We start from the raw sequence: 27,144 nt of genomic DNA on the forward strand, positions 1-27,144 counted from the left end.
CTTTTCATGGTATTGTGCATAGTAGTATGATTTTGTAAGCCATTGGAATACATAATCAGCGAACATCTCAGTTAATTCAACCACAACAAGTAACAGCTATTAAAATCATTGTACTATCTGTACCTTTTATTTGTATGATTTTATATGCATGGTTCTGTCACCTGTGTTGCATTTTAGCAATATGGAATTAGCTGTTTTTGACACTTTCAAGGCTGAAGCTTCCTTTGGGGGGCCATTAGGCCATCACACTCACAACTTGGTTGGGGTCTCAACTATCAGAAGATTATTAGCATCAGTAAGGCAGATGCTTCGTCTGTATTCTCCTCTCACTATAGAATGCTAGGTTCTTTTATGCTGTTATGCGTAATAAATGTGGTTGACTGGCTGTTCTGATTTCATGATGTGTTTTCCAAAATGGCAATAAAAATGATAATGAAATGTTAAGTTATTCTCAGTGACTAAATTCCTGCCACCAAGAACATCATAAATCGTCATTTTAGTGATCAAATCCATTTGACCATAAATTTCAACTAAGTCACAATAACCTCTGAATTTCTCTCCAGCCCCCTTAATTCCATATGTTTACCAAGTACCTGCAACATGGTGGAATGGCCTTTCAATTAATTCAAACACAAGTGAAAAATACAGTATATATTAAGGTGGCTTGTGAAATGACAAAAGCTAAAACAACTATTCTATAATAATTGGTATCTGTCAAGAGCATTTTAACACAAGTGCTTTTGTTGTCAATAATTCATCTTTCCATCTTGCCTCTTCCCTGACCATAGAGAAATTAATTCATGCATATATTTTATGTAAAGTAAAAAGCACAAGATAGAATCAAAAGAAAAGTCACATACCAATGAAATACTCAAAATGACCCAACTCTGAGGGCTATGCTCTTTCTTGCTAATGCTTTTAGCTAAAGTGCAATCATTTTCCAAAGCCTGAAGAAGAAACCACTGCATTACTGCAGTGATAAGTCTTGATGCAAGAAGTTTTGTTCTATCCCCCCTCTATTTCAGTGATTGAAAACTCAAAACAAAATGCTTAAAAGTCAAGACTGGCTTGTATAGATATGTTTATAATAAAAGGAGGTGACAAAAACTTAGACAAATATTCTCCATTTTTTTTGTCTCAAGATCACTTTGACTATCTGAAGTCTTTCATGGTAAAACTTCATAAGAATTTTGGTATTTGTTCTACTTCCATTGAGATTTTGATTGACTCTACATACTGTTTTGGGTAGCCTGATTACATTTTAACAATGATATTTCTCCTAATCCATGAGCATGAAATATTTCTCTTATAATGACATAGAGCTTTTGATATAGAAATCTTTGCTGCTTTATTTTTTATTTTGGGGTCACACCTACTGTGTACGAGACTTGCTTTTGGCTCTGCTCAGGGATCACTTCTGGCAGTGCTGAGGTGGGTGTGAGGGAATATAATTGGTGCTTGATCAAACACTAGTCAGCCTGGTGCAAGGCAAATGCCCTGCTGCTATACTAACCCTTCAGCCTTTTGATGTATAAATTCTTTTAACTCCTTTGTTAAGTCTATTCCCAGGTACTTAATTCCTTCTAATGCAAAAGGAAATGTGATATTTAGAAATGTCTTTCTCTTCTAGCTGATTGCTTACATACAGCAATGCAAAGATTTTCTGTGTTGATTTTTAGCTTGGTATTTTGCTGTATTGATATGTATCAATAATTTTTAATTGGAGTCTTTAGGATTTTTGAGTCTATGAAGTTCCTGAGCTGTTGTTTATCCCCAAAGTAGTGTATGATTCCTTCTAGTTTGAATGAGAGTTTAGCCAGATAAAGTATTCTTGGTGAAGCGTTGATTTCATTGAGTTTTTTCACTATATCCCACCATTGCCTTCGAGCTTGGAGGGTTTCCTCTGATAGGTCTGCTGTGAGTCTAAGGGGTGCTCCTTTGTATGAAATTTCCTTCTTGGACCTTGCTGCTTGCAGTATTGTGTCTCTCTGAACGATGTCCATCATTGTAACTATGATATGTCTTGGGGTTTTTCTGTTAGGATCTCTTTTAGCTGGCACACTTCGGGCACCTTGAATCTGGATGCCCGCATTGTCCAGCTGTGGGAAGTTTTCCACAATGATTTGTTTGACTGTGTGTTTTTCGTTGGGGTTGGTTCCCTGTGGTTCTGGTAGTCCAATGATTCTAATTTAATTGTTCCTCTTGAAATCATCCCCTAGGACTCTGATTCTGGCTAGAGCTATTTTGAGGTCTCTTGCCATGGTTTGTTGTTGCCTGTAGGCCTCTTGCAGCTCATCTTCAAGCATACTGATTCTGTCTTCGGCTGAAGTCATCCTATTGTTGAGGGCAGCCAGAGAGTTTTTGATTTCATGTACCGAATCCTTCATTTCTTTTTGAAGGTTTTTCATTTCTGCTCTCATTTCTTCCCGTATTTTGTCGGCTGTCTGTTGTATTGTTTCTGCCAGGTCTTCCTTGAAGTTGTCCATCTTTGCATTGAGTTCATTGAACATGTTGAGGATTTCAACTCTGAATTCTTTCTCAGAGAGGTCAAGTTTGTAGGAAACGCCCATTGAGGTTTCCGGACTCCTTTGATCGTCCTCTGCTTGCAGTGGGGATTTTCGCTGTTTCTTCATGTTGTTGTTGTGGTATGAAAGTGGGCCCTTGAAGATGAGTGTCCCTGTTTCCTTTTGTTGCGAAAAAGGATTGTGGATAGGCTCAGTTAATAGTGGTTGGCTTTTTACTTGCCTGTTGTAGAACCTGGTCTCCTACTGAGATGTTTCCTTCAATTCTTATGTGAAGTCTTGTGTTTTATTGTCCTACTGCTTGCGAATAGCTAGATGTTAGTCTTGGATAGGACGTTGAGGGAACTATCTGCCGCTGCGTGAGCTTTGGCTGCCGGTAATGAGACCACGCCCACTTTTATTAGGCCACGCCCCTGATGATTAGGCCACGCCCCTTTCCCACAACCCGGCAGCGGCGGCATGCTCAGGGCTGCGGAGCAGGCTGGGTCCGGAAGGGCGGGTCGAGGGAGCGTCACAGACCTTTGCCGGAAGACCAGTCTTTAGGATTTTGTATGTATAATATCTGGTCACCTGCAATAGCAGTAGTTTTATTTCTTCGCTAATTAGAATATGTTTTATTTCTTTTTCTTGCCTAATTGCCCTTTATAGGACTTCTTGTGTTGTGTTGAATAATAGCAGTGATAGTGGACATCTTTTTTTTTTTTTTTTTTTTTTTTTTTTTGTGTGTGTGTGTGTGTGTGTGTGTGTGTGTCTGACCTTAGAGGAAAATCTTTCAAATTTTTACCATACAGTATTTTGTTAGTTTGAAGTTTGTGGTATAAGATCTATCCACATTTTGTTAAAAGGTTTTCATGTTTATTTGGGGGAAGCCACACCCAGATGTACTCAAGACTTCCTCCTGGCTCTTCTGACCTTGGTCTCAGGGATTGCTTCTGGTAGGGCTAGGAGGGCCATATGGGGTACTGGGACTGAATCTCGCACTGCTGCATGCAAGACAAGCACCCTGCTTGCTGCTGTATTATCTCTCTAGCCCCAGTTAAAAGTGATGTTTTTTTAATTATAAATGAATGTTGATTCTTTTTTGAAAAAGTCTGTGTTTATTGACATGATCACGATTTAATCCTTCCTTTTATTGATACAATGCATTACATTAATTGATTTGTAAATGTTAAAGAATTCTTGCATCTTTGGAGACAAACATATGGCTAACATAAAATGTATGAAGCACAAATCATAATTACAGTTAGATGTAACCTCAATACAGACAATAGCTGTAGTCGAAAGGCCAGGGAATATAAGTGCTAACAGAAGGATGGAGAAAAAGGAACCCTCATTCACTGTTGGTGGGAATTTAAATTAATCTATTCTCTCTGATCAACAATGTGGAAATTTCTTAATATATTAAAAATAGATCTACTGAATGACCCAGCATTTCTACACTTAGGTATTATGGAAGAACTACAAAAACATAAATCCAAAGAAGATATATGCAAAACAATGTTTATTATAGCACTGTTAACAATAACCAAGAGAAGAATCCAAATGTCTAATAACATATGCCTAAAGAAAATTAAATATATATATATACATATATATATGAATGGCAGCCTATGTACTTATAGAAAAAACATACCATTTTGGTCTTTTTTTAACAATATATCTTCACACTTTAGAGCAATTTTAGGTATTAAAAACAATTTGTGTAGAAATTTCTCATAATTTCCTGCCTCTACATATGCATAATCTCCCACATATTATATTCCATGGTACCAGAGTAGTACATTTAGGATATTATATGAGTCTACCTCAGCTCAAAAGTTTATATTATAGTTTACTCAGCCATTATATATTATGTGTTTGGACAAATCAATACTTATATTAGTTGTATATAATTATATTTGTCGTGTTATCATTCCACAGTTATTGTGTTGTACATTATCATTTCACTGTATTAAAAGTTTTTTGAGGAAAGAAGAGAAAATACCAGGCTTAGGGACAGGTACCTAAGGGCAAGGCATGTACGTGAGCCAGGGTTAGTCCCTGGCACCATGTGTCCTCCTTCCTGCCATTGCTGGGGGTGATGCTGGTTCCCCCCACTCCCAGAACTCCTGAGGTGACTCTGGAGCGCCCTGCCAGGGTCCGAGCATAGAAACCAAGATACCTGTATTGAACTGCTGAGTATTTCACAGCGTGGTCTCCAAGCCACCACACACTCTTGGGAGACTTCAAAATGTTTTTCAGCTCCACATACTCATTGATTTCTTCTCCTAAATCTTGGAAAGGACTAACCCTTTTATGGTCTTTTTAAATTTTGCCTTTTCCAGAAATTTCATATCATACAGTATCACACTTTTCAGAGTGGCTTTATTCATTTCATAACAAGCATTTACTTTTCCTGGAAAGGAATATTGCAACCAAACTCAAGAAACTGATATTAAAGACCAATTTTATATTTCAATTGTCTATTCAACACCCTAAATTATCTTAGAAACTAGTATTTTTTAAAGTTTGTGTGATATCTTCCTCAGGGCAAACATTGAAAAAGCAATGTTTATTCTCTATCTTCTTAGTATCTATAAAATATCCTCAAAAAAGACACAGTTCTAGAAATCCCATTAAAAATTCTGTTGATGCTATTTTCATTTTATTCTTTCCACCCTTTCCTAGATAAAGCCTGAATGTAGAAGAAATTTATTGCCAGCTTTTAAATTCTGTGTAATTCTTTTATTTTCTACTTGGTTATAACAGAGAATGATGAGGATAATAGAGCTGAGTTTTATAAACTATATGTGAAATTTAATTTTAGATAGTGAGTACCCTGGGGTACTGTATAATATCTCCTTTTTTCTTTTTGAATATACTTCAAACTTTAGAAGTCTTCAGATAACACCTTTAGATGAAATCAATCAGGCACTTAAGCAGAATCAGATTATTGCAGGAGATGCACACATGTGCCCATGTGTGCTCAGACACACACACACACAGACACAACACACATACACTGACACAGACGTACCCCAATCCTTTCATGATATCCTTTTTGGTTACTCAGTGTTCAGTTAATATACATATAATCATAACATCACCATCTTTTTCTATTTCTTTCACACACATTCATATATTTTTCTGATAACTTCATTTTTAAATTTTAAGCATTGACAATGAAGACTTCATGATAAGAGATGAAACTACCTCCTAGAGAAACTACCTCCTGGAAAGCACAGCACTCAATAAAAGTTGTTCGTAGTTCCATTTAATGTTCTAAATGAAATGACATATACAACAATATTTATTTTCTTAGCAAGAGTGATTTGTAGCATTTAATAGGCATAATAATGAAGTGAACTTTGTGCTCTTCTAAGAAAATATCAAATGACTTCAGAATCTTTCAGAAACATAATAATTTGACAAGTTATTCTCCTTGGCTGCATTATTTTAAATGCAGCTTAAAAACTAGTAGTCCAAGTTCTCTGATCTGACAATGAACAATTAAGTGTGCCACAAAGCACATATCCTCTATTCCTACTATTTTCATTGCATTTAAATTGGATAAAGTCATGGTGAATAGCCCCATTGTTAGGAATATCACTGACTCTTTAGATTATGTGTTTTCCTATTAAATATAGGTATACGGCAGTATAGTTTTGAACAATTGCATAGGATGTTGCCTTAGTTTTCAAAATGGCTAATAGGGAAGTTTGAACTTGGCGTGTAATTTGGTATCTTTAAACCAGAGCTTCTTGTATTTTTTCACTTCATGACCCCTTTGAACCCAAGAAAATCAAATATTAACTAATAGTAGATTAGTAGATATAACAAAATGTAGTTTAAAACATAATTTAAAAAGTGACCACTTAAGAAGGTAGGCTAAATCTAAGATAAATTTTCACTGTGTCACTGTATCACTGTCATCCCTTCGTTCATCGATTTGCTCAAGCGGGCACTAGTAACGTCTTCATTTGTCCCTGCCACATGCTAGTGTAGGCTGATGGCATCTGTTCGCTCCAGGAACACGAAGAGCACGATTTTGTTACTGTTTTTGGTATATCAAATACATCACGGGTAGATTGCCAGGCTCTACCATGCAGAGGGAAAAAATGAAAAAATAAAAATAAAAATAAAAAAAGAGGTTGCACGGTCTCATTCGTGATCCTAAAAATCCAGTAAAAAAATTGGGTCACTTTCTTCCAGGAGCTTTGTTTTATAGTCTCTGTGTCTTGGCTGTTGATGAGATTTCATGGCAGTGGGGGTGGGGGTGGGGAGTTTGTGGGTGTGTCTGCCAAGCTACTGTAAAATGGGGAATCTGGGTGGAGGAGGCCCACTCCCAATCCAAGCAGGCTTGGAGATCTCAGCCACGGGTCCCACATACCTGGGTTTCTCTGCCATTTCCTTCATGAGTGAGACTCATCCAAGCTTGTGGAGAGTGGCCTCGAGCATGGCTGTGACTGAATTCTGGAGGATTTTGGCTGCTGGGGCTCTGCTTGGGGTGGGGAGGGAAATTCTATCCTCCCCCCTCTGAGGGGGCCCCGATGAAGACAGCCTGGCATGGGGGCAGTAGATAAATTCTCAGAAACCATTAATAACATAACGGGGAAAATTGATCGTACCATCTCTGTGATTTCAGGATGCCTGGTAATTATTGTTAGTTCTATGCAATATATCTGAGTCCTGTTAGGTTGATTTTTATGGGCTTCCTTATTTTGCAATCCTTGTACTGTAAAGGTTATAAAGGAAGAAGTATGTATGATAGTAAGACTCGTACTAGCTTTCACTTTACTGTTTTTGACTTTTTTTGCGGGGAGAGTGTCACACATCTATATTCAGGGCTCACTCCTGGATTTGTGCTTAGTGACCACTTTTGGCACTGCTCTGAGGAACAGCTATGGTGCCAGGGATCGTGCAAAGAAAGTACTTTACACGTTGTGCTATCTCTCTAGTCCTTATGAAAATTTTAAGAATGACTAGAAACTATTTTTTTCTCATTTACAGACTCCTCCAGAGGCCCTTGATAGATTTGCCATTAGGCAGTTTGTGTGTCTAATTTGGATTTCCTTGGAACTTACTTGAAGGGGAAACTATTTCTATAATGCTGAGGACAATTACCAAGATTCATCATTTGCATCTGTTAGTCTTCTGGAAAATAATTTTCTTGAAACATCTAGAGTCATTTATCCTGGAGGCCTCAGGGAGTGATTTTTCCATAGGGCTCTTTTAAGGAGCTGACATCTGGCCTGTCTTTTGTTTCCTACTTAGAGTAACCAAGAGTAGAGCAGAAATATCTTTGTTTGCTTGTTTGCATGTTTGTTTGTTCTGGACAGTGACCTGGCCATTCTAAAGGCTTACTTACTCCTAGCTCTGCAGGTAGAGATCACTCTGACAGGACCAAGGAATCTTATGCTGTCCTGCGTCAGCTGCATGCAAGGCAACACCCTATGTGCTGTACTCTCCAACCCCTGAAAGATCTCACACTAAATTAGTTAAATCACTTTTTCCATAAACATCTTAATAACACTATAGTGCAAACAAAGATAACTATAGCACTTTTTATAAATAATCAAAGTTATCCAATATCCCTTCAGAGTATTTATTTCTCATATATAGACTCTATTGTAGTGATAAAAAAGATATAAACTTAAAGGCAAGGCTATGTAGCTTCAAACTTTGGTTCTATATTGGAAACTCCCTAACTTACCTGTTGCTGGTATAAATATAAATATGTTTATATTTATACCTATATATATTGACAAATATCACTTGTCATCCATTGGTCTTCTATTTGCTCGAGAAGGCACCAGTAAAGTCTCCATTCATTCCTGCGTGTGTGCTAGTGTAGCCCAATGATATCTGCTTGCTCCAGGAACAGGAAAGGCCTCAAACCATTCATTCAGGTTTTGACAAAGAAGTCTGACCATCTCGTTGGTGGGAAGCCACGTGGTCTTTTGATGTCCTGTGGAATCCAGTCGGTAACAACTCTAGTCCAGCGGTCATCTCTGAATTGCCTTACATGTCCGGCCCATCTGATTTTTGATGCCTTTGGCAAACGAGACAGCATCCCTGATTTTTGATCATTGATGGAGGTCAGAACTCTGGATTCCTTCTCTCCCGTGAGTAAAACATGATACTCCTAGCATGGATATTTCCATTCCTCTTTAAGATACCCGAATAGCATTCTCATCCTATCTGCGTAGGGCCCAGGTCTCTGAGGTGTATGTTAGTGCAGGAAGAATGGAAGAGTCAAAACGATGTACCCAGAGCCAGAGGTTCTTTGTCTTCTTAACCACTTCTTCGATGCTCTTGAAGGCATTCCACGCTGCTCTCTTCATCCTGCCCAGTTCTGACGCCAAGTCATTCCTCATGTTGAGTTCTCGACCCAGGTACACATAGCTGCTGCATTCAGAGATGTTCATTCCATTAAGAGAAAATGGAACGTCAGGGACAAGTTCATTTTTCATGAACATTGTTTTGTTGAGATTTAGCTGAAGTCCGACCTTTCCACACTCTTAGTCAAAGTCTGCCAGCATTTGTGCCGCTTGGCTAATGTTTGGTGTTATTAGAACGAGATGTCATCAGTGAAGCAGAGGTGGTGTCGTTGCCAACCGTCTATCTTCACTACCATTCCTTCACATTCCAGTCATCACATGATGTTCTCGAGGGTGGCACTGAAGAGTTTCGGTGAAATGGTATCACCCAGCCGAACCCCTCTCTTTGTTGTTTTTTTTTCTTTTTTGGTCACACCCGGCGATGCACAGGGCTCACTCCTGGCTCATGCATTCAGGAATCACCCCTAGTGGTGCTCAGGGGACCATATGGGATGCTGGGATTCGAACCTGGGTTGGCCACATGCAAGGCAAACGCCCTACCCGCTGTGCTATCACTCCAGTCCCTGAACCCCTCTCTTTATGTCAGTGGTCAATGATCACTTCCTTGTAGAACGGTGAGGTCCTGGTGGCAAATCCATAATCAGCTCCCAGAGGATCTTGATGTACTGAGTTTGAATGCCCTGTTTGGCTAGGGTTTCAATGACTGCTTCAGTCTCAACAGAATCAAAGGCCTTCTTTGAAATTTCTCATTGAAGTTTCATGAGAGTTCAAGATACTGCTCTGAACGTTAGATAGAGCAGTATCTTGAACTCTCACGAAACTTCAATGAGCTTGGTCACTGTGTGGATATGGTCAATCATACTGAATCCTTTTTGGAACCTGGCTTGCTCACATGGTTGTCCTTCATCTACTGTTCTGCCTATTCTATTCAGGATGTCTCCAGTGAGCAACTTGTAGACCATGGACAACAGGCAGATTGGGCGATAGTTGCTGATGTCGTGGATGTCTCCCTTTTTTTTTTTTTTTTTTGCTTTTTTGGGTCACACCTGGCGATTGCACAGGGGGTTACTCCTGGCTCTGCACTCAGAAAGTATTCCTGGCGGTGCTCAGGGGACCATATGGGATGCTGGGAATCGAACCCAGGTTGGCCGCATGCAAGGCAAACGCCCTACCCACTGTACTATCACTCCAGCCCCAGGATGTTTCCCTTCTTCTTGTACAACAGAAAGGTTCTGCTTGTTTTCTATTGGGGCATTGGGACAGAAGCTTGCATTTGGACAAGTAACGTGTCAAGAGCCGAGCCAGTATATTGATAAGTACTGGCAGCAGATTCTTCAGGTGTTCGGGTTCAACATTGTCTGGACCGGGTGCTGTATGCGTCTTTACCAACAAAATGGTGTATTGGATTTCAGAAGGTAGACGTTGGGAACGACATATCCATCCTGCGGAATTTGGTATGTAGACAGGTGGATGTGGCTGTCAAAGAGATCCGAGTAGAAGTTGTGAATAATCTTTTCCATTGCCCTTCTGGAAGATGTGCTAGATCCATCAGGATGTCAGAGGGCAGTCATCTTGGTCTTGTAGTTGGCAAAGGATAGGCGAATTTTGCAAATAATTTTCCCAGCTTCTGCTGCATCGGCCAACACTACTGCTCTACTCTCTTTGAGGTCTTCCTTTATCACTTCTCTGCACAGCTTTGTGAGCTCGGACATTAGCTTGTGGTTGCCTGAGGCTCATGCCAAACCACATTGGCGAATGAGCTCGAGAGTTTCAGAAGACAGGCCTCTGTTTGTGGCTTTCCCACTCTCTGCACTCTTCGTGCAGTCATGGAGGTACTGAACCAGTCAATCGTATTCCTTGTCGATGTTGTCAATGATGGCATCTTCCCACGTTGCTACAAAGTGCCAAAGAGCTCCCAGTTGATGGTCATTCTGGGATTTCTCTTCTTAAACTTAAACTTTGCAGTCCTTTCTCCCCACTCTGTGAAGTAGAATTTTGCACAAGAAGACAGTGGCCTGATCCCGTTTGGAATTTTGGGACAACAGCGACATCAGTCAGGCAAAACCTTCGATTGAATATGATGTGGTCAAGTTCATTGTGGAACTGTCTGCTGGGAGACTCCCATGTCCAACGTTTAGATTTGGTCTTGTGGAGTTCTTCGGGCAACCTTCTTGGTACTACCTTGGTTTAAAATCAATGACCTTGTAGAAGGTGTGATCTTCTTTATAAAACTTCTCCAACTCCCTGTAGAACTTCTTAATTTTTTCTTCATCATAGTTGGATATTGGTGTGTAGACGACGAGGATAGAAATTGCCAGCAGTGATTCCACATCTATTAAAGCATAATCATCTGTGAAAAACTAAAGCTCGCTGAGGGGCGAGTGCACTCACGGGCTCTCTGGGCGGCTCTGTCTCACCGCCCGCGTTCACTGTGTGGACTGGATCGGGATGGCCAGTGGTCAAGGACAGGCGAAGGAAGACCCTCCCCCTCTCCCCTCTCCCCTCTCCCCTCTCCCCTCTCCCCTCTCCCCTCTCCCCTCTCCCCTCTCCCCTCTCCCCTCTCCCCTCTCCCCTCTCCCCTCTCCCCTCTCCCCTCTCCCCTCTCCCCTCTCCCCCTCTCCCCTCTCCCCTCTCCCCTCTCCCCTCTCCCCCTCTCCCCCTTTTTGCTCAGGGTGCAATACATTGACTCACCAAAGGCACCAAAATATCTTACAGGAAAAACATTGAGGCAACATTTTTCTCTTGTATCTGCAGGCCAGTAATCTAGGCCTCCAGAAAGAAGATACAAAACCAAAAACTAAGCCTTCCTTGGGCTGAAAGGACTCAGATTTACATATCAAAGACTGGGCTGGGCTGCCACATGAAATCTACATTGTCAATTACAAACTAGGCAGCACCTGAAATCTACATCCCAAAGACTAGGCTGGGCCACAGCCTGGAATCTACAATGTAGCAGAATACCTATTCTCTAGGACAGATACTCTTTCAGCAGGACCCATCAATAATGAAATCCCATGGTTGTGTTTCTCCTCTCCTTGTCCAACAAACATATAAGCATTCTTAATATTAATTGTTTTGTATGGGCATAGCAAGAGATACATTAAGCTTTTAGAATTGCTCTCCTGGGGCCATCTCAATCTCAGACTACAGTGCTCAGGCCAGATTAGTCTTTCCTATTCCTAGCAGGGTCCTAGTCTCGTCATTACTTTTAAGATCATGACAGCACTTGTCCATGATCAGACTCTTAACTTATAGTTAAGAATAAGGCACTTTGGGGTCGGAGCGATAGCACAGCGGGTAGGGCGTTTGCCTTGCACGTGGCCGACCCGGGTTCGATCCCCGGCATCCCATATGTCCCCTGAGCACCGCCAGGAGTAATTCCTGAGTGCAAAGCCAGGAGTAACCCCTGTGCATCTCCAGGTGTGACCCAAAAAGCAAAAAAAAAAAAAAAAAAGAATAAGGCACTTTGGCCAGGCCCATCTCGATGCCAGGGTAGCACATAACTTACTGCTTGCCCTGGGTCCGTCTCGTCCCCCACTGGGACCCTGCCTTTTAGAGGGCTAGGAACTGAGGGCAACCAAGGCTACAGTCAAGAAAGCAGATGCCCTGGAATTAAAGCCAATTAAATCCCAATTGCAAAGGCATATTAATAAATGTCTTTCTTTGTCCATATAAAAGGGACTTGCTCTGAATAAACTATGCAAAGGACTCAAGGAGAAGAGGAAAACATTATTTACAAGTCAACAGAACACAAAGAAAGAAGCTACAAATAAACACAGAGGAATGGGAGCACTGTGACGGGAGTAAACCAATAAACCTAAACTACCTGAAGCTATGTAATCCTACAATCATCAATTCGGGTTGTTAGGCATTCAAATGAATCAATGCTCATGGCCAACTTCGCGTTGAAAAGGACACCGATGCAACTGATGCCTCTTTTGTCGTATGTTCCGAGGAACAGTTTTTGTACAGTGTCGAAAATGGCATGATGTGATTTGATTCCTTCTCGTTTCGGTTAGACAAATGATGTCGTACTTGATCTTCTGGCTTGCACCATCAGGTTCTCGATGGATGTTTCTGATGTCAGCATAAATGCGTTGAATGTATAGACAATCATTTTTGTCTTTCTTCATTTTGGCAGTCTAGTTTGTCCCTGAGATTTTATCAGCCTCTCCTTGCTCATCCTTCTTAAGGCTGCTCTACTGGGGGGCTCTTTCGGTGTCAGGCAAATGAAGCCCATTGTTGTTACTGTCTTGGGCATATCGAATACACCAAGGGTAGCTTGCCAGGCTCTGCCATGCAGGTGGGGTAATCTCTGTAGCTTGCCGGGCTCTCCGAGAGGGATGGAGGCTTTTAGGGCAGCCTCCAATTACTCTTACAGGTAATCCTATGGTTCATGCCATATCTGAATCCCATCAGATATGGTGCGGAAATTATGGAAAATAGGTATTAAGTGTCTGGAAAGTGGCCTAGAGTGTGTCCGTGGCTGGGTAGTGGAGGTATATATATATATATACATATATATATACACATATATATACACACATATATGCATATATATACATATGTATATATGTATATACAGATACACATACATCTATACATATATCATATGTATATATACATCCATATAAAAACTTCCTTATATTTGCAAAAGTATGTATATTGGTAAAATATTATGTAAATATGCATATATAGGTGTTATTTTAAGACCATATACATATGTAGGGCTATAGAGTGGTCAAAAAACATATTATGCAAGTCATAATAGACATTGCAGGAGTGTATATTTCTAAAACATTTAGAATAGTGATTCATAGTAAATACCTTTGAAGCATTTTATGAGTAAATAAAATTATCAACGATGTCCTACAAGAAGGAAATTTTAAGACTAATAAAAGGAAGCAAGACATTGAAAGTAGCACGTATGGGGTTATGCTAATGCTAGATGGCATTGCTTAGATTTGTTTTCATGAATAGACTTTATATATACCTTTGCTGGATTGTCTATAAATTTATTGAATGATCAAATACTCTGTTCATTCTTTGGTTATCATTGTTTTTAATAGAAGTTCTATTTTATAAAATATTTTTATTTGATTTGAACAAAGTTGCAGTCCTGTTGGTTCACAGGATCTATCACCATAGAGATTTTTGTAAGGAAGCACTTAGACAAAGACATTAAATTATCATTTATTGATAAGAGACTAAAATTAGTAAATTAATTTTTTATTTATAAATCTTTAATAGTCATTTAACTTCAGAAAGAGTCATAGACATATGGTCTTTCAATATCTTCCAGTCAAGATATTCTAAAATCAATTTTTTAACTTCCAGAAATAAATCTAACTTGGTTATGTCATTTCATTTTCCTGATTATAGGTATTTAGTGTCTCTCCATTATCCATTCAAAACATGCTTCAGTTGACATATAAGGCATTTTGTGATCTGGTCTTTATTTCTTTTATTTAAAATTTTTTTTGGCCTAGTCTCTTTATAGTTCTTCATTTCTAACTCACTTTAGCTCTAGAAATATACATATTTGAGTAGAATAAACCTTTTAACTATTACCTGACTAAAACTCCTCTCAAGTGCTTGTAATATGCTTTCGACTCCCACTTTCCTACTTTGTACTACTTCTCTTCACTGTTTCACCAACATAGGTATATTAAATTCTCTCCTCCTATTTCCCCTTTAATAAAGATCTTATAAAGGGCCTACTGTGAGACTATTTCAACTACTTTACATTCATTATCTCATATAATCTTCTCAATATGTTTGTAATACAAATATCCCTTCTCCTTTTTTTCAAACTAGGGAACTGAGTGGGTGATATGCTGAGAAGTTTATACTATCAGTTGATTAGAGGATAAGAATTTGGAGGGCATTGTTGTACTATACTGATGCTCGTGTGTATTTGCATTTTTTCACGCATCAGATCTTTCTAAGTGTTTAAACATATGAATCTCTGCTCTATGACCTTTATAATCTAATGTGTTCACAACATCACAGATGCTCAGTACATAATACCACAATTACGTCATTAAAATATTTTAATGTTTATAATTACAATAATTGAATAAAACCACATGAATCCTCAAATGTATATTGTTCCTTTTACTTTTTTTCTCTATCTTCTACAATTTTAGCTTTATAAAAATTCCAGCAATGATGCTACCCATGTTCTTCAATGGATGTGAACCTTTGTGATTCCTGAGGAATGCTTGGAGAGCTATAAATTTTCCCCTTAACACAGCTTTAGCTGCATCCCATAGGTTTTGGTAGCTTGTGTCTTCATTCTCATTTGTTTCTAAGTATTTTTTGATTTCTTCCTTGATTTCCTTCCTGACCCACTCATTGTTCAACATTGAATTGTTTAATTTCCAGGTATTTGATTTGATTCTCTGTGTCGGTGAGTGGTTAGCTTCTATCTTCAGCGCATCGTGGTCTGAAAAGATGGTTGATACAATTTCTATTTTTCCCATTCTATTGAGGTATGTTCTGGGGCCCAGTACATGGTCTATTTTAGAAAATGTTCCATGTGCACTGTTGAGAGAGTTCTCCTCAAACTTTTCCAGGAAAGTGAAAAAACAGGAACTCTCCCAAACAGTTTCTATGAAGCACATATCTCCCTAATACCAAAAGCAAACAAAGACACCACTAAGAAAGAAAATTATAGACCAATATCCCTGATGAACACCGATGCGGAGATCCTCAACAAAATATTAGCAAATAGGATCCAACAACTCATCAAAAAGATCATACATCACGACCAAGTGGGATTCATCCCGGGGATGCAAGGATGGTTTAACATTCGGAAATCAATCAACATAATTTATCATATCAACAAAAGTAAAGATAAAAACCATATGATCATAACAATAAATGCAGAGAAAGCATTTGACAAGATCCAACATCCTTTCATGATGAAAAACCTCACCAAAATGGGGTTTGGAGGAACTTTCCTCAAGATAGTTGAAGCCATATACCACAAGCCTACGGCAAGAATTATCCTCAATGGGGAAAAACTAAGGGCCTTTCCTCTAAGATCAGGCACAAACAAGGATGCCCACTCTCACCACTCCTCTTCAATATAGTACTGGATGTACTTGCGATAGCTATTAGACAAGAGAAAGAGATTAAGGGCATCCAGATATGAAAGGAAGAAATCAAACTCTCACTATTTGCAGATGATATGATACTATATCTAGAGAAGCCTAAGCCTCTACTAAGAAACTCTTAGAAACAATAGACTTATACAGTAAAGTTGCAGGCGACAAAATCAATACCCAAAAATCCATGGCCTTCCTATATGCAAACAATGAGGCAGAGGAAAGGGACATGAAAAAAGCAATCCCATTCACAATCGTGCCCCAGAAAATCAAGTACCTCGGAATCAGCTAAACCAAGGAAGTAAAAGACCTCTACAAAGAAAATTATAAATTGCTACTCCATGAAATAAAAGAGGACATGAGGAAATGGAAACATATACCCTGCTTGTGGATAGGGAGAATCAATGTTGTCAAAATGGCAATATTCCCCAAAGCATTATACAGATTCAACGCGATCCCTATAAGGATACTCATGACATTCTTCAAAGAAATGGATCAAGCAATCCTGAAATTTATATGGAGCAATAAATGCCCATGGATAGCTAAAACAATTCTTGGGAAAAAGATGATAGGAGGCATCACCCTCCCCAAGCTCAAACTGTACTACAAAGCAGTAACAATTAAAACAGCATGGTACTGGAATAAAAGCAGAGCCATAGACCAATGGAACAGGTTGGAATATCCCTACACGCAACCCCAAATGTATGATCATCTAATCTTTGATAAGGGAGCAAGAGATGTGAAGTGGAGCAAGGAAAGCCTCTTTAACAAATGGTGCTGGCACAACTGGACAACCACATGCAAAAGAATGGGCTTAGACCTCGACCTGACACCATGCACAAAAGTCAGATCAAAATGGATTAAAGACCTCAACATCAGACCACAAACCAAAAGGTACATTGAAGACAAGGTCGGCAAAACCCTCCACGATATTGAAGATAAAGGTATCTTCAAAGATGACACAGAACTAAGCAATCTAGTAGAAACAGAGATCAAAAAATGGGACTCCATTAAACTAAAAAGCTTCTGCACCGCAAAAGATAAAGTGACCAGAATACAAAGACTATCTACAGAATGGGAAAGGATATTTACACAATACCCATCAGATAAGGGGTTGATATCAAGGGTATATAAAGCACTGGTTGAACTCAATAAGAAGAAAACATCCAACCCCATCAGAAAATGGGGCGAATAAATGAACAGAAACTTTCCCAAGGAAGAGACACGAATGGCCAAAAGGCACATGAAAAAGTGCTCTACATCACTAATCATCAGGGAGATGCAGATCAAAACAACCACAAGATACCACCTCACACCACAGAGACTAGCACACATCCAAAAGAACAAAAGCAACCGCTGTTGGAGAGGATGTGGGGAAAAAGGAACCCTTCTACACTGCTGGTGGGAATGCCAACTGGTTCAGCCCTTTTGGAAAACAATATGGACGATTCTCAAAAAACTAGATTTTGAGCTCCCATTTGACCCAGCAATACCACTGCTGAGAATATATCCCAGAGAAGCAAAAAAGTATAGTCGAAACAACATCTGCACTTATATGTTCATCGCAGCACTATTTACAATAACCAGAGTCTGGAAAAAACCCGAATGCCCTATAACGGATGACTGGTTGAAGAAACTTTGGTACATCTATACAGTGGAATACTATGCAGCTGTTAGAAAAAGGAAATCATGAGTTTTGCATATAAGTGGATCGGCATGGAAAGTTTCATGCTGAGTGAAATGAGTCAGAAAGAGAGGGACAGACATAGAAAGATTGCACCCATCTGTGGAATATAGAATAACAGAGTGGGAGACTAACACCCAAGAATTGTAGTAATATGTTTCAAGAGGTTGACTCCATGGTTTGGAGGCTGGCCTCACATTCTGGGGAGAGGGCAACTCAGAGAAGGGATCACCAACTACAATGTGGTCAGAGGCCATGCGGGGGAAGGGTGTTGCGGGCTGAATATAGGCTAGAGACTGAACACAGTGGCCAGTCAACACCTTTATTGCAAACCACAACAACTAATTAGAGAGAGAGAACAGAAGGGAATGCCCTGCCACAGTGGCAGGGTGGGGTGGGGGGAGATGGGATTGGGGAGGGTGGGAGGGATGCTGGGTTTACTGATGGTGGAGAATGGGCACTGGTGAAGGGATGGGTTCCCGAACTTTGTATGTGGGAAGCATAAGCACAAAAGTGTATAAATCTGTAACTGTACCCTCACGGTAATTCACTAATTAAAAATAAATAAATTTTAAAAAATAAAATTAAAAAGATAACTAGTATTAAGATGTTGATTGAGTTTTTGGACTGAGGAAAGGATAAAAACATCTTAGAGGTATTTTGTCTGCTAGCAGTCATGGAGGGCTTTGGAATACTCTAGGTGGTGTTTCCTTTGAATCTGGTGGGCCACCTGGAAGGGCTTTCTTATGTTGATTTTGCTGGGTATATGCTGGGCCCAGAGACAAGTAGCGGTGGAGAGACTAGTGAGAGAAGGAGAATCCAGAGAGCTGAGATTGAGGAATGAGGGCCTAGGAAGGAGGAGTAGCACTGAGAATCCAGAGGTCAGAATTAGAGTCAGAATCCAGAGGAGAGAGAGAGCCCAGGCTGAGAGATGGAGCATGGAGAGATGAGCGGGAGAGACATGAGGGGCAGTGTGAGGCTAGAATGGAGGCTCAGAGAGACTGGAACGGGTGCGTGGAGAGAATGGAATAAATGGTAACCAATCAATCAGCCGGCTTGGCCCTCGTTTCTTCTTTTGTCTGGCCCATGGCCTGAGCCACCCCACCGACTCCCCAAACCCAGGCGCCTATGGGGAGAGCTGCTGGGGCTCTTCCCCAGCTGCCCTGGTCAGAGACTTTTACAGCTAATGAAATGCAGAATTTTGATATACCCAAAAATTTATTTTGATATTTTGGAGAGAACCACGGTTAATCTAGAGGACCAGTAAGGCCATGCCAACAGGGCTTGTAGACCACTTGGTTACAGGATCAAACCAGAGTCTTACAATAGAGCAAGTGCTCTATTACTTTAACCCTATGTCTGGCCTTAAAATGATATTTTAATAATGTATTGCCAAGATGCTTTTTTCAAATAATTGTTAAATTATTCCATTTTACTTTACCGTTTTTTGAGGTACCACAATTTATAAAACTTTTAATTATACTTTTTTATGCATACACTATTCCCATACCATACCCATCGGAGAGCCCTTTCCCTTACCAATGTACCAAGGGCTCCTACCCACCACCAGCCCTGTTCAGGCAAGCTCAGTTTTGTAAACAGAATTTCCAATTCTAATGTCTTTGGACACTTGTTTTTCCCCATACTATGTTGTTTTTTTATATCTTACATATTTTCTAGTAGGTAGGGAAAAGGATGTATAGATTACAATAAACATAGACACATCAAAAGAGAATGATTTGTTGGCTTTTCTTTCATTTTAATCCCTAATTTCTGCACTACTCATAATTATTTGGGGGTGAGTGCTTTCAAGAAATCATCAGGAGCTCAGGGGTTCCTTCATATGATATTCTGACAACTGGATTTGATATTTCAATGCTCAGATGAGGAATTTGGTGATGGCTTAGATCCAGCAAGGTCAGAGTTCACCAGACTTATAGCTGTTCATATTTTAAGGAGCTATATTGTGCCGGGGATTAAACTGGCGTCCTTGCTCTTGGAAGGCATGAATTCCTGACCCCTGAGCTCTCTCCCCATATTGTTTATATGTTTTTTTTATAAGTCTGATTAATTTTCTTTCAGACTTTTAATCATTCATTCTATTGTCCTCTACAGAAACACTCTAATCCCTTTCTTTCTTTAACGATATTTCATGGCTCTTGCACTGGGATCCCAGGAAAAACGCCGCATCTTTACCAAGATAAAAAGTATCTGTAGTTTTTCTTTATCAAGATAAAAAAGCATTTTAGCTAACTCCATATGACAAAAAAAATTAGCCAACTCATCTTAAAAGTGGTTTAATATGATTGGTTACTACTAATAGAAACTCACTTAAATTACTCTGCAATTTTAGGCTTAAATTAATGCTATATTACCCCCACCCCCATCCCATCCTCTCTGCCCAAGTATTTTGGTCCTTGGGAAACATGACTTTGGGACAATCAAATAGATGTAACATGGTCAAATTTTAGGGTCTTTTTCTGGAGGAATTTGGGGGGTAACCACACCCATAGGTGCTCAGGACTTACTCCTGGAAGGCACCCTATGGAGTGTCAGGGTTTAAACCTGTGTGTAAGGAAAGCTCCCTTCCCAAGGTACACTTTGGCTCACAAACATCTGTTGCTTATAGTGTCTTTATTTTTTCTCATTATTTATAGAACAATAACTCAGAAATTTATCACTAAGAATATGTTTTTATGTTAAAATCTATCCGATTGAATTTAATGGTGTATGTGCAGGAATGTGTAGGTACAGATTTATTGCTAGAATAATTTTTGTCCTTACTAGTCTGCTTTTGATTTTCATTCTTTGTTCCATTTGCTCTCCTACAAGATTTCCGATGTAATTGCCTGCTATATCAATTTAGTGGCCCCACCTACTACCAGACACAATGGCCAATTCTAAGTTCTATTTTATTTCACAGGTCTTGCTCTAAAGATATCAGGTTTTATATTTACCATAAAACAATATTTTCTGTAGCCATTATTGTTCTCACTTCCCAGGAGTAAAATATTTAAAAATGAGGCCCAGAGATGAACCAAGAGCCGCGGCACGAGAAGCAGAGCCTCCCTCCTACTGACTGTGATCCTGAGGTCTCCTAACCCATTTTGGCACCAGAGCAGATTCTTGCAGCCATGCATTTTGACTGCGAACTGAACTACAACCTCGTGCAGCCCGGGGAGGGATTTTTTTCCCTCTCCACCCCATTTTTCTGAGCGAAAATGGCGGCAGCGGCAGCAACCACGCGGTGAGAGCCACCCTCTAAGACCCCTACACCAGGAGGTAGGACTTTCTTTAGTGACGTAGCCTGTAGGTGATCCTGGGAGGGGAGGTGTTCCCGGCGCGCCTTCCGCCCAGAGATGAACCAAGAGCCGCGGCACGAGAAGCAGAGCCTCCCGCCTACTGACTGTGATCCTGAGGTCTCCTAACCCATTTTGGCACCAGAGCAGATTCTTGGAGCCATGCATTTTGACTGCGAACTGAGCTAAAATATTAGAAACCCAAAACCGCGCGGCCGCTATCGCGGCCGCGCGGACTCAAAATCTTCACCTTTACCAAGGAAGAGAAATTATTAGACGATGCTTATTCAGCAGGCCTGATTGTTGGGGAAAATTTCCAATCAACAATAGTGAGTTCTGTATGGAAATATGAAATGTACTCAATATATAGAGAGAATAATGGGAATATCATCAGCTACTTAGATGGGGGGTGGGGTGGGAGGTGGGTGTATTGGGGTTTTTGGTGGTGGAACGGGTGCACTGGTGAAGGGATGGTGGTTTAATCAGTATTTGACTGTGACTTAAACCTGAAAGCTTTGTATTTTTTTTGTTTTCACGGTGTTTCAATAAAATATTTCTTAAAAAAAAAAAAAAAAAAAGTAGATAATGGACCAAATATGATGACCTCTTAGTGACTGTGTTATAAGACATAATGCCCAAAAGTAGAGAGAGATTATGGGGAATATTGTCTGCCATGGAGGCAGGGGGAGGGTGGGAAATGGGGGGAGTATACCAGAGATACTGGTGGTGGGTGGGGAATGTGCACTGGTGGAGGGATGGGTGTTTGATCATTGTGAGATTGTAACCCAAACATGAAAGCTTGTAACTATCTCACAGTGATTCAATAAAATTTTAAAAAGAAAAAAAAAATATTTAAAAATGAAAATGTTCTAATAAGCAAATAAAAATCTATAAAATAAAATAGTGGTTCTAAGAACATGCTACAGTTGGATATTATTTATGCCACTTAAATCAATCTGCAAATTGTATCTAAATGGTAACCAGTAGGCAACAGAATAAAGAACTTAGTGTTGTATGAATGCAAATAAAGTAAATCACATTATTTGTTTCTTCACATTTTCTGGAATGTGTCACTAAATATGGTTGAATTATTTTTGCAAATTTATGAGAGCACTTAAGTTCAATAATATCTATTTCCAGGAATAGTCAGAGTAAAACCCAATTGATAAATTCAGTTTTTATCTTTATATTGGGAAATAGTGTTAAAAAGAAATCTCAGACCCAAAATGGAAATACTGGTGCTAAATTTTTTAAGATTCAATACTTGACCTACTTGTTTAAATCTGCTCTAAGAATGTATCCTTAACTAGTCAATATGAAATTTTATGACCAACATCAGTAAATAATTATCTCTATTTCCCAAAGGAATAGGAAACAATATGTCTCATTTCTTTTATATTCCTCATCTATAAGTTATATAAGCCTCAAAAATCATTTTTTATTTTACCTTTTCCTGAATGCAAAAGTAAAAAAAAAACCCTTTTATTTTGTTCATTATTTTTTTAATACCCCTCTCCTTGTTTGATAAAAGCTGCCTTCCAATCAAATGCATAAAATTTATTTTTAAAATGAAATCAAAGTTCTAAAAAATAAATAAATAAATAAATAAATAAATAAATAAAATGAAATCAAAGTTCTGATAAGTCTGTGTAGACTAGTTCTCAGTTGGACTGATTTTTATTGATTGGTCTCTTTGTCAGTTTCTCATTTCTCCTTCCTCCTTTAATGATGGACCTCTCTTCTTGTCTTTGAGACTCTGGATGAGCTATAAGTCAAAATCCTGAAGATTTACTATTATCAACCCATCCTTCTAAAATACATTTTATTTTGTTATAGTAAAATTCATGGAGTTAACTTATTTTTATCATTGAAAGATATATTTATGAAGAGAAGTGTGTCTGATATTTACTAAGAAAAGGTTTTATTTTTCCGTTTAGACAATCACGATATATCTATAAAACCTAACTATTTGTGTATTTCCTGCAATTTTTTAAATTAAGAGTTATTTCTGTGCCCTGCCTAGATCAGTGTTCAGCTCACAGGCTGGGAAAGTAACAGAGTGATAAAAGTGTCTATCTAACCATTCCCTCCCACCCCCATCCCTAATACTAAAAGTCCCAGATCAGAATGAAGACTAAGCAACAAAGTTATTAGTTTTGTAACAGAAGAGGATCCAGCAAGTATGATCTCTAATGCTGTATACCTTCTCCCTTCACACCAATAGTGTTTCTTGAGAAAAAGAGATGCCTTAGAGCCATGAACATATCAAACTCATGGATTTTTTTTTTTTTTTGCAGATTTTCCCAGGCTGGCCCTTCCTTGCCCTACCCAGTCTAATTCTGTCCTTAGGGGCATATTTCAACATTCCTCACTTGTTGAAGATTCCAAGAGGTTATGCAACTTCTTAATCTCTTTGCAGATCAAACTGTATGAAAACTTAATCTGCGTAGTTCTAAAGTCTAGAAACATTTCCTGGTTTATGAGAGTTTTATATCAGATGGGCAACCTTAGCTTGATGTTAAGTATGCTAAATTGAAGTTCTTACGGATCACAATGGAAATGTGAAAACAGAAGAAAGGAGTTATAAAAAACTTCTATAGATTCATCATGATGATTCAGCAACAGACTATGTGAACAAATATTTGATCAGACAGATGTAGAAATCTTTATTCCAAGACTTGAGTAAAACTCTAAGAAAGAATTATAGATTTTCAAGATGGATTGAAGAATAGTGGCTGATAGGGAGATAGTACAGGGGTTAAGGAGCTTGTCTTCCACATGGACAGTACCCTTTAGCTCTCCCACACAACATACGATACTCTGAACACCATCAGCAGTAGTCCTTGAACACAGAACCACAAATAAACATAGAGTGCCACTGGGCTTCACCCCAGCTACCCATACTCTTCATCCCTCATAAAATGAAGTTACTGGATTTGGGAATAAATGTTAAAAAGGAAACATAAAAAGAAAACTTAAAACTTGTTTGAAAGAAATTGGTAATCACACCCAGAGGCTGTAGTAAAAAAAAGAAATCATAAATTAAACATTAAGAGAAAGAAATAATGCAATTAAGAAGATTCATATATGAAAATCCTCTTTGGATAAAAAGGCAACATGGGAAAATTAAATAAATGGCAAATGAGTAAGTAATATAGATATAGATGCTAAAACAATAACATTTCTGTACTAAGCAGTGACAGTCTGCTACATATAGGCTATGTTTGTAAAAAACATTTTTTCATCTAAAAAGTAGGGGTGCATAAAATGATAAATTAGACTACACTAAAGTATTTAAAAGTAACTTTCAAGGACAATTTAAAATATAAAATGCAAGGCACAGATTAGAAGAGTGTAACATGTATCTGACAAAAGACTTGCATTCTGATTTTATAAACTACTTTTATAAAAATATTAAAAAGATAAGCATACATCCAAAAGTTAAGAAAGAAAGAAAACAAATAGAAAGATACAGCATTAAGAAATCTTCTAATAAAAGATTGGCATTAAAGAAAGGTAAATTGGCATAAACACTGATAAAACATTCATTCTCACACTCTCTCTAGCCAGCACCTCCAATTTAACTGGACCCAACCCATATCACGTGTTTTTTATAATCAAGGACTGAGCAATGGCATTTAATTGAACCTTACAGATATCAACACAGTCAGATAAAAGAGGAGATACTGAGCTCAGATCAATATGGATATGTACATAAAACTTTGAACATCAGAGTGCTACTTTTCTGAGATAAGAATGAGCATTTGCATTATTAAAGCATGCTAAACTTGAGCCTTCATGAAGAGAGCAGATATCATCTCTGCTTCCATTATAACATGTTCTCCTAGCAACTCTGAGGTATCAAATTCCTCTAAAGTCCATGTAATTTCTGTTTTTAGTATTCAAGTTATGATCTCAGTTTTACAAGAGATTTCTCTGGTCTTCAAAATCATCCTCTATGGTGAAGATTCCATAGGTCTTGCGTGGCAGGCTATAGAGCTTTATATGGGGACTGTGCTACAGGAATAGCAAATGCAACTTCTCTTAACTCAATTTTAAGACACTATAAATAGAATAAATCATAAGTAACTCACAATGACTTATTGGGGCATCAGATCCATGCAAAATGGAATTCACCTTTATAGGTCAGATAATTTATCCTGTGACAGCAAGACCTTAGGTACTTTTTGCTATACAGACAATTTGGGTTGCTCATTTTAGCAGTTATTTCTTCATTAATTTTCCATATATTTTGGAGTACGTTGATCAATTTAAGGTAGTTTATTTTAATAAACTATTTGCTGTTTATTGCTACCACCCCAAACACATACTAATTTAGTACATAGATAATAATATATTTTTTTTATATTCTTTCTCTTCCCCTAATCAGTTCTTGGCATGTAGTCAGTAGTTAAGAATCCACCCAACTTATTTAATTAATATAATATTTAAAAGATGTGTGGATTTCATAAAATAAACACAGACATTAGGAAAACTTATTTCCAAGGTAACTTGTCAAAGACTAGCATTCTGAATAAATGAGACCAGGAATGTTATCATTTTTAATTCCAAGATTAGTAGAAATATCAGTGTCATGCTTGAAAGAGGTTTATTTTTGAAAAGTCTTGGACATAAAGGAAGTTCAGAAATCTTTCTGAAATGTTCTTAAAAAATGTTCTTAAAACTATAATTTAGGAAAGAAGCCAAAATATGTAAATAAAAAATCTCAGATTTCAGAGTGTCAGATTTCAGGAATATGATTTCACACATAAGGCAATTATAAAACTTCTCTCATAGTCTCCTTTTGTTGATCCTTTAGTACGTTTTTCTTCTTGACTGTATGTGTCAAATCTTACCCAAGTATTGGTTGGGTGTTTTGGGGATGAATCTGAGACAACCAGAGGCATCTGATTCCTTCATAGTTAAGTCAAGAAGTATTTAGTGCTGCTTTGCCAGACTTTAAAGACAAGGAATGGTGAAGAAAGAAGTGTAAAAGTAGCAGAATATACTGACTGCTAAGGATCAGGTCTTTATGCAAATGAGTTTGTTATTTGAAAACGCAATAGATTCTGTTTGTGAGAAGCTGTTATTTGGATATATGTTTCCATTCCAAGACTTCTTACCAGTAAAAATGTAGAGCATTTGCTAATCAAACAATAAAAATCCAGTGAGTTAGAATTAGTGACAATACTGTCACTCCTTCAACATTTCTCTTTTTCTCAGAATTAAACTTTCTCCACAGGAAGCAGGTTTTGCTGTTGATTTTGTATGAAGACATTAGAAGAGTGAGCTTTTTTCCAGTTGCTTTAACGTGAAGTCTTCTTGGCACTCAAGACCAAGTTACCCAATTACAACCTCAATATAGCACTGTAGCACTGTAACACTGTCATCCTGTTGTTCATCCATTTGCTTGAGCGGGCACCAGTAACATCTCCATTGTGAGAAGACTTGTTACTGTTTTTGGCATATCAAAACGCCATGGGTAGCTTGCCAGGCTGTGCTGTGAGGGCGGGATACTCTTGGTAGCTTGCTGTGTTCTCCCAACAAAGGTCAATCAGTATAATTGAGCTATGGTTAGAATTGTTAAGCCACCTTGAAAAATGAATTGAATCAGCCTTCCTTGGGAATTTTTTTTTTGCTTCTTTTTGCATTTCTTAAGAATTGCCCTGGGCAAAAAATTGAATTTTGTGAGAACTGCTATAGGCATTCTTTTACAGTCTTTCAGTCTTTCTCTCTGCACCCAGTGATCCTCTGACCTTGTAATGCATCCTGAAATACTCAAGTAACTCACCAATATTTCCAAATTTTTGACAAGGATCTACCTTCCTTTATCCCACAATTTCCAATTTTCTTAGCATATTTTCTTTCTGATAGGTGCTAAGAAGAAGTCAAGCAGAACTAACTAAATCACACTATTTTGTCAAAAATCTAATTTCTCCATAAGTATATTGACCCCCAAAATAATTTCAGGCAAAAGGATGTATTTGTGACAGTTGTAAAAGGTGTTAATTTAAGAGGTGTGGGAGGTACCACAGGAACATCCCAGTTTTTAACTCCTGCTCTATGTCTTGTTTTTTTTAATTCCAGAGGTTAATTGGATATAAATCATTTGTGCCCTTTTAATAAAGTTGTCTATTATTAATATTGGAAATGATAGATACTACCCTGGCCTTTCAGGTGCTGGGGCTTAGCCAGGCCAGCCCAGCA

General features: G+C 38.5%; 1 long non-coding RNA gene across 1 annotated transcript in view; it reads left to right on the forward strand.

Annotated features, from left to right (window-relative positions):
* Positions 1–2,984: 2,984 nt before the first annotated feature.
* Positions 2,985–27,144, forward strand: part of LOC129402171 (uncharacterized) — a 101,398-nt gene continuing 77,238 nt past the window's right edge. The window contains exon 1 of the long non-coding RNA XR_008628579.1: positions 2,985–3,071. This is a non-coding gene — a long non-coding RNA (uncharacterized LOC129402171). The remainder of the gene's footprint in view (positions 3,072–27,144) is intronic.

Source organism: Sorex araneus, chromosome 1, assembly GCF_027595985.1.
Source record: "Sorex araneus isolate mSorAra2 chromosome 1, mSorAra2.pri, whole genome shotgun sequence".
Classification (NCBI taxonomy): domain Eukaryota; kingdom Metazoa; phylum Chordata; class Mammalia; order Eulipotyphla; family Soricidae; genus Sorex; species Sorex araneus.